Below are 9122 nucleotides of genomic sequence, written 5' to 3' on the forward strand. Positions count from 1 at the left end.
TGATGAGATCCCTAATGGGCGTTCAACACCCAATGATATGGCATTCTTGGCGTTGAACGCCAGTAAGGAAGACCTTACTGGGCGTTCAACGCCCAAACTGGCACAAGAGCTGGCGTTGAAAGCCAGTAAGGAGGACCTTACTGGGCGTTCAACGCTCAAATTGGCAGAGAAGCTGGCGTTGAACGCCAGGGAAGATGTCCCCACTAAGCGTTCAACGCCCAAAAAGCCACAAGAGGTGGAGTTGAGTGCCAGTAAAAGTGTTTCTATTGAGTATTCAACACCCACTGATGAAGTCCCTATCCAAGAATTAAAGGAAACCAAGGCTCATGTAGAGACCATAGAGGTCCTTGCAAGCACTCTTGCAATGCATGAGTTCTGATGAATACTCATCCTCTGATGAGGATGAGAAAACTAGAAAAGAGCAAGTTGCTTGGTACCTAGGAGCTCTCATAAAGCTACACACCAAGTTATTTGGAATAAGGACATTAGAGGAAGAACCTCCAATGCTTACCAAAGAACTCAATGCTTTGGTTCAGCAGAAGCTGCCTCAAAAGCTTTCGGATCCCGGACGCTTCCTAATTCCTTGCACCATAGGCACCATGACCTTTGAAAAGGCTCTGTGTGACCTAGGGTCAAGTATAAACCTCATGCCACTCTTTGTAATAGAGAAGTTGGGAATCTTTGAGGTACAAGCTGTAAATATTTCACTAGAGATGGCAGACAAGTCAATGAAAAGAGCATATGGCCTTGTAGAGGATGTCTTAGTAAAGGTTGAAGACCTTTACATCCCTGTAAACTTCATAATTCTAGATACTGGGGAAGATGAGGATGAATCCATCATCCTGGGAAGACCTTTCCTAGCCACTGCCAATGCTATCATTGATGTAGCAAAGGGAGAACTGATTTTACAACTAGGGGAAAAGTACATCTTGTTCAAGATGCCTAACCCCAACTCTCCCTCTGAGAAAAGAGAGATAACTGTGCAATACTTAGTGTTCCTACCATCTCTTTCAGTGTAGAGCTTTACTAAGCCCCCAAACACCAATTCTAAGTTTGGTGTTGGGCAGCCATCAATAAGCACTGAAACCAAAGGTACTAAGAAGAAAGTACTTAAAGGCTGGAGGGACAAAAAGATCTCCACTGAAGGCCTCTCACCCGGCATGAGAGTTGTCTTCACCAAGAAACCAGTCATACCACATACAGTGAGTCATGTCTTGTCTCTAGAGCATGTGGAGCTCATCCATGAAAAGACAGGAAGGAAGTTCACTGTGAGGGGCGAAATTCTGAGCCCATATCAATCTCTGTAAGGAGCTAAATGTCAAGCTAGTGACGTTAAAGGAGTGCTTGTTGGGAGGCAACCCAACCATAATTATTAATGTTTTTCTTTGAATTTGTTTTTCTTAGTTATTTTCTTTAGGTTCATGATCATGTGCATTAGTTGGAACAGAGACAGAAATTTTTAGAGATGGAAACAGAACACTCTAGAATAAGTATGTTTCCGGCATTGAATTCCAGACAAGGAAGGCAGAGTGGGAGTTCAATGCCCATAAAGGGTAACATTACTAGCGTTGAACGCTAGCCAGGGAGCAAAGGCTGGGCGTTCAATGCCTAAAAGGAGCAGAAGACCTGGCGTTGAACGCCAGGAAGGAGGTCCCTCCTGGGAATTCAACACCTTGAGTGGAGCAGCAAGCTGGCGTTCAGCATGAGTTGGGCGTTCAACGCCCATAAAGGGGGCAGGGAATTTGAATTCCCTAGCCTCTCAGGACCAGTGGGTCCCACAACATCTTTACCTATCCCACTTTCTTCTTTCTTCTTTTCACACTTCCCCACACACTCTTCCCTATAAACTCTCAACCAATCACATCCTTACCTCTTCCCCAAAATCATCATAACTCCCACCAACCCCCACCCACTAAAATTCAAACTTTCCCACCCATATTTCCCCCCAATCTTTCGAAACCCTAACCATACTCTCCCTATAAATATCCCCTCATACCACTTATCCGACATACTACTCATACACCTTTAGCCCTCACTTGGCCGAATTGCTCTCCTCCCTCCATCTCCATCTATTTTCTTCTTCTTCTACTCCATTCTTTCCTTTTGTTTATTTTTTCTCAAGGACGAGCAAATTTTTTTATTTTGGTGTTAGAAAAGCATTGATTTTTGCTTTCCATTCCTACTTATGGCACCCAAGGTCCTAGAACCCTTTAGAAAGAGGAAAGGAAAGGCCATAGTCGTCACCTCCGAATCATGGGAGATGGAGGGATTCATCACCAAAGCCCACCAAGACCACTTCTATGAAGTAGTGGCAAAGAAAAAGGTGATCCCTGAGGTCCCTTTTAAGCTTAAGAAGAATGAGTATCCAGAGACCCGACATGAAATCCGGAGAAGAGGTTGGGAAGTCCTAACAAATCCCATCCAAGAGGTTGGAATCTTAATGGTGCAAGAGTTCTATGATAATGCATGGGTCACGAAAAACCATGACATTAGTGTGAACCCTCATCCTAAAAATTAGAGCACCATGGTTCGAGGGAGAATCTGGGACTTTAGTCCGGAAAGTGTGAGGTTAGCGTTCAACTTGCCTTTGATGCAAGGAAACCCACATCCTTACACTAGAAGGGTCAATTTTGATTAGAGGATGGATCAAGTGCTCTCAGACATCTGTGTGGGAGGAGCACAGTGGAAAAGGGATTCCCAAGGCAAGCCTACCCAACTAAGAAGAATTGACCTCAAGCCCATAGCTAGAGGATGATTGGAATTTATCCAACGCTCTATCATCCCTACTAGCAACCGCTCCGAGGTGACCATAGACCGAGCCATCATGATCCATTGCATCATGCTCGGAGAGGAGGTGGAAGTACATGAGGTGATACCTCAAGAGTTGTACAAAGTGGCGGATAAGCCCTTCACCCAAGCAAGGTTAGCTTTCCCTCATCCTATCCGTCACCTATGCAATTCAGATGGAATTGTCATAGAAGGTGACATTCTAATTGAAGAGGATAAGCCCATCACTAAAAGAAGGATGGAGCATACTAGAGAGCCGGCACATGAACTACAACATGAGCATGTGGAGCCACCTCAACATGAGATCCCTGAGATGCCTCAATGGATGTATTTTCTCCTCAAAGCTATTGGAATCAATGGCATACTTCTATGGGAGATTTAATCTCTAACATGAATCAGCTGAGGATGGAGCATCAAGAGTATTCCACCATCCTCAATGAAATTAGAGAAGATCAAAGAGCTATGGGGGAAGAACAACAGAGACAAGGGCATGACATTGAAGACATTATGCGCTCTATTGGATTCTCTAGAAGAAGTGGTAGCCGCCGTCACTAAGGTGGTCCCGTTCCATCACCCCTTGCTTTTATGTCATTTTTTTTCTATTTTCCATTATGTTTTGTTGTCTGCTCTCATGTTCTTATTGCATGATCATTTCTATCTATGTCTTAAAGTTATGAAATATTCCACATATCTCTCACCTTACTTAAAAGAAAATCTTATTTAAGAGAGATTAAGTTGCATGAATTTCGAGTTGATCTTAAGAATAGTTCAATTATCTTGATGTGGTGGCATTGCTTTTGTTTTCTGAATGTATGAATGAACAGTGCATGTTTGATATTGGAATTAAGAATGTTGGCTCTTGAAAGAATGGTGAAAAAGGAGAAGTATTATTGGTAATCTGAAAAATCAAAAGAAATTGATTCTTGAAGCAATAAAAAGCAGCAAAAAGCAAGATGCAATAAAAAGAAAAACAATTGCATGCGAAAAAAAAAAAAGAAAAAAAGAAAGAAGCAATAGAAAAAGCCAATAGCTCTTTAAACCAAAAAACAAGAGCAAAAAGCCAATAACCCTTTAAACCAAAAGGCAAGGGTAAAAGGATCCAAGGCTTTGAGCATCAATGGTTAGGAGGGACTAAAAGAAACAAAATCTTGGCCTAAGAACTCCAATGGAACAGTGTCCCTAACTATATGCTTGTGGTGTGAAGGTGTCAAGTAAAAGGCTTGAGACTGAGCAGTTAAAGTCGTGATCCAAAGCAAAAAGAGTGTGCTTAAGAACTCTGGACACCTCTATCTGGGGATTCTAGCAAAGTTGAATCACAATCCGAAAGGGTTCACCCAGTTAAGTGTCTGTGACATTTATGTATCCGGTGGTAATACTGGAAAATAAAGTGCTTAGGGCCACGACCAAGACTCTAAAAGCTGTATTCAAGAATAAAAAAGAACTGAACTAGGAGAGTCAATAATATCATCTGGATTCTAAGTTCCTAAAGATGCCTACACTTTTGTGCTTCAATGGATAGTGAGATGCCAAAATTATTCAGAGGCAAAAAGCTACTAAGTCCCGCTCATCTAATTGAAACTGAGGTTTATTGAAAACTCTGAGATTTATTGTATTTTACTCTTCTTTTTTATCCTACTTTGTTTTTAGTTGCTTGGGGACAAACAACAGTTTAAGTTTGGTGTTGTGATGAGCGGATATTTTATATGCTTTTTGACATCATTTTCATATAGTTTTTGTTATGTTTTGTTTAAGTTTTATTATATTTTCATAGGTTTTAGTGTAAAATTTACATTTTTGGATTTTACTATGAGTTTTTGTGTTTTATGGTGATTTCAGGTATTTTCTGGCTGAAATATGAGAGTTTTGACAAAGTCTGATTCAGAGGCAAGGAAAGCGTAGCAGATGCTGTCAGGATCTGACCTCCATGCATTCAAGTAAGCATTTCTGGAGCTACAAATATCCAAATGGAGCGTTATCAACGGATATGGAAAGCTAACATCTAGAGCTTTCCAGAAATATATAATAGTCTATACTTGTCTTTGGAGATAAAGGCCCAAAACTGGCATTCAACGCCAGCCATCTACCTCATTCCTGGTGTTAGACGCCCAAAAGGGAGCAGCTGGCGTCCAACGCCCAAGGAGCATGCTAGCACGTGGAGACACCCTTGGCTCAGCCCAAACACTCACCAAGTGGGCCCTGGAAGTGGATTTTCGCACTACAAGCCTAAGCCTATCATATTTCTGTAATCCTTAGTCATTAGGTTAGTATATATAGGAGAAGATCAACCATGTTTAGGATCTTCTTCCTCCCCGATTATTTTCGAATGCTATTATGTACAGTATGAGCCACTAAACCTCCTAGGTTAAGATTAGGAGCTGTGCTGAGTTTTATGGATTAATAAAAGTACTACTGTTCTATTTCATTTCGTGTTTGATTCTCTCCTAAGATGTATCTTCGTTCTTTAATCTTATGAATGAGTTGAACCGTCAAAAGTTATCTCTATTCTACATGGGTTCAGCGAGCGTCTTTCATCGAATATCAATGAACTACTAGCTTGATTATATATCTCTTAGACGGCTAATCCAAGACTTCGTTGGGGACTTCTCGAGACATCAGTTCGGCCGGGGTATGGGGAGATTAGGGTCTTTGTGGTAAAGGATAGAACCAAGGAGCAGCATTCTCCGATTCGGAAGATTCGACCTTATCTATGGTGTTTTGAGTAGGATCACCAAGGGAATGAACTACAGAAGCTTCACTCTCATTCAAACTGGATACGCACTAAACCTGGTGTTCAGCCTAGAGGAAGATTGGCGGCCGCTAAAACCGGCGTTGATCACATACAGCCCGCTATAGAAGAATCATTCACAGTTGGAGTAGACAGTAAGAAAGTATTGATCTAGAAGAACAAAGCACCTCCGAAGCCTTAACCATCTTCTTGTCATTGAATTCACAATTACTGAGTAACGTTATCTTTATTTTACTTTTATGCGCTTAAACAACTAAACAACTTTTCTATCCGCCTAACTAAGATTTATAAGATAACCACTGTTTGATCCAAGCCAACAATCCTTGTGGGATCGACCCTGACTCACCTCAGGTATTATTTGGACGACCCGGTACACTTGCTGGTTCAGTTGTGCGGAGTGTGGAAATCCGTGCACCAGTTACAAAGAAGAAAGGTACTTCTAACTCTTCTTTTGCTATTTCTAAGCATCGAGATATTAAATGCTTCAAGTGTCATGATATGGGTCATTATGCTAGTGATTGTCCAAACAGGAGAATGATGATTTTTAGAGGGGATGATATTGTATCTGATTCTGATCAAGGTGATGATTCTGATCATAATAGTATGCCACCTTTGGAGGATTGTTCTGATGGTGATGTTGAGTTTGCAGTCCATAGTGAATCTCTTGTTGTTAGACGTGCTTTGAATTTGTAGGTAAAAGAAGATAGCCTAGAGCAACGTCAAAATATTTTTCACACTAAATGCTTGGTGGGTGAAAAAGTATGTAGTCTGATTATTGATGGCAGGAGTTAGACTAATATGGCTAGTACACTTATGGTGGAGAAATTGTGTTTGACATGTGTTCGCCATCCTAAACCATATACGTTGCAGTGGTTGAATGATAATGGTGAGATCAATGTTGACAAGCAGGTGACAATTGCATTCTCAATTGGAAAGTATGTTGATAAGGAATTATGTGATGTGGTGCCAATGCAAGCTTGTCATTTATTATTGGGGAGACCTTGGCAGTTCGACCGTTAAGCATTCTATGATGGTTACACAAATTGGTTCTCCTTTGATTTTAATGGTCGTAAGATCACTATTGCTCCATCATCACCTAAGGAGGTTTATCTTGACCAGTTGAAGCTCCAACAGGATACCAAAAAAAATGGAATGTGAGATCACAGAAAAATCAAAGAGAAAAGAGGCTGAGAGAAAAGAATATAGCAAAAGACCCAAAGGTGAGTGAAAAGAAAGAAAAGAGTACATGTCATGAGAATAGTGCATATACAGAGAAAAATAAGAGAGTTGAGAGCAAATTATGTTTCTTTGCAAAAGAAAGAGATTTAAAGAGTACTTTCATAGGCAAGAAAGCTTTGTTTTTGGTTCGGTTTAGGGATGCTTTTTTCTCTGATACTGAACTTGACCCAAATTTACCAAATAGTTTTGTCTCTTTGTTGCAGGAATTTGCAAATGTATTTTCTATTGACGTGCCACATGGTTTGCCTCCATTACGAGGGCTTGAGCACCAAATTAATTTTATTTCTGGTGCTAGCATTCCTAATAGACTTGCCTATAAGAGTAACTTTGAGAAGATAAAGGAGCTTCAAAGGCAAGTGGATGAGTTATTAGCCAAAGGTCACATAAGAGAGAGTATAAGTCCATGTGTTGTACCCGTTTTGTTGGTTTCAAAGAAGGACGGAACTTGGTGAATGTGTGTGGATTGTCGTGTAGTCAATAAGTTTACAGTAAAGTATTATTATCTTATCCCTAAGTTAGATGACATGCTTGATGAGTTATATGGTGCATGTATATTCACTAAAATTGATTTGAAATTCATCAAACTAGAATGAAACTAGGGAATGACTGGAAGACTGCATTTAAAACAAAACATGGGTTATATGAGTGGTTAGTAATGCCTTTTGGACTAACTAATGCACCTAATACTTTTATATGTCTAATGAACCATGTTTTACGAGAATTTTTGGGTAAATTTTTTGTTTATTTCGATAATATTCTCATTTATAGCACTTTGGATGACCACTTGTCACATGTTTTACCTGTTTTGGAAGTGCTTCAAAAAGAAAAATTATATGCCAATTTTAAAAAGTGCATATTTTATATTGATCAAGTTGTATTTTTTGGTTTTGTTGTGAGTGCGAGTGGAATTGAGGTTGATAAAGAAAAGGTGAAGGCTATTCATGAATGGCCAACTCTCAAGAATGCTTCTGAGGTAAGAAGTTTTCATGGGTTAGTTGAGTTTTACAAGAGATTTGTGAAAAATTTTTATACCATTGCTGCACCTCTCACAAAGGTTATCAAAGACGATGTTGGATTTAAATGAAAAAAGGAACAAGAAATTGCATTTCATACTCTAAAAAATTGTTTGTGTTCTGCTCCTATTTTTGTTCTACCTAACTTTGATAAAACCTTTGAGATCGAATGTGATGCTTTTGGGATTGGTATAGGTGTTGCTTTGATGCAGGAAATACAAGCCATTGTCTTTTTCAGTAAAAAGTTGAATTTAGTTCGGCACAAATATTTAACTTATGACAAAGAATTATATGCTTTGGTTCGGGCTTTGGAGGTTTGGCAACACTACCTCTTACCTAAGGAGTTTGTGATTTACATGGATCATGAATCTTTGAAGCACTTAAAAGAGACAAGGTAAGCTTGAAAATAGGTAGAACTCATTGAGACATTTTCATATGTGATTGCCTTTATACAAGGTAAAGAGAATGTCGTTGCTAATGCTTTATCTCGGAGATATGATTTGATTACTACACTTACTTCTAAGTTGTTACGATTTGAGTTTTTAAATGAGTTATATGCAACTGATTCTAACTTTTCTGCTATTTATGCCTCTTGTGAACATTGTGCATTTAACAAATTTTATAGATATAAAAATTTTCTATTTTGTGGTAATAGAAGTGGTGTGCCTGCTTGTTCTATGAGGGACTTATTTATTCTGGAATCATATAATGGGGTTTGATGGGTCATTTTAGTGTGCATAAGACATTGGATGTATTATCTGAATATTTTTACTAGACACACATGCATAGAGAAGTTGAAAAATTTTGTGTTAAGTATATTGCATGTAAATAGGTTAAATCTAAGTTTTTACCACATGGTTTGTATACCCCCTTACCTGTTCCTGTGCATCCGTGGGTTGATATTTTTATGGATTTTGTTCTTGGTTTGCCTCAAACTAGGAAAGGTAGAGATAGTATTTTTGTTGTAGTAGACAGGTTTAGTAAAATGGCTCATTTCATTGCATGCCATAAAACTGATGATGCAACAAATATTGTTGATATGTTCTTTAGAGAGGTTGTGTGATTACATGGTATTTTCCAAACTATTGTTTCTGACCGTGACGTACAATTGTTGAATCATTTTTGGAAAGTTTTATGGGGTAAATTAGGCACAAAATTATTATATTTTACTACTTGTCATTCTCAGACTGATGGTCAAATTGAAGTAGTAAATAGAATATTAGGGACCTTATTACGTGCTGTTGTTGGTAAGAATTTTAAAATTTGGAAAGATTGTTTACCTTTTATTGAGTTTACTTATAATAGAACCATTCATTCTTCTACAGATTTTTTTTCCT

Source organism: Arachis ipaensis, chromosome B05 (assembly GCF_000816755.2).
Source record: "Arachis ipaensis cultivar K30076 chromosome B05, Araip1.1, whole genome shotgun sequence".
NCBI lineage: Eukaryota > Viridiplantae > Streptophyta > Magnoliopsida > Fabales > Fabaceae > Arachis > Arachis ipaensis.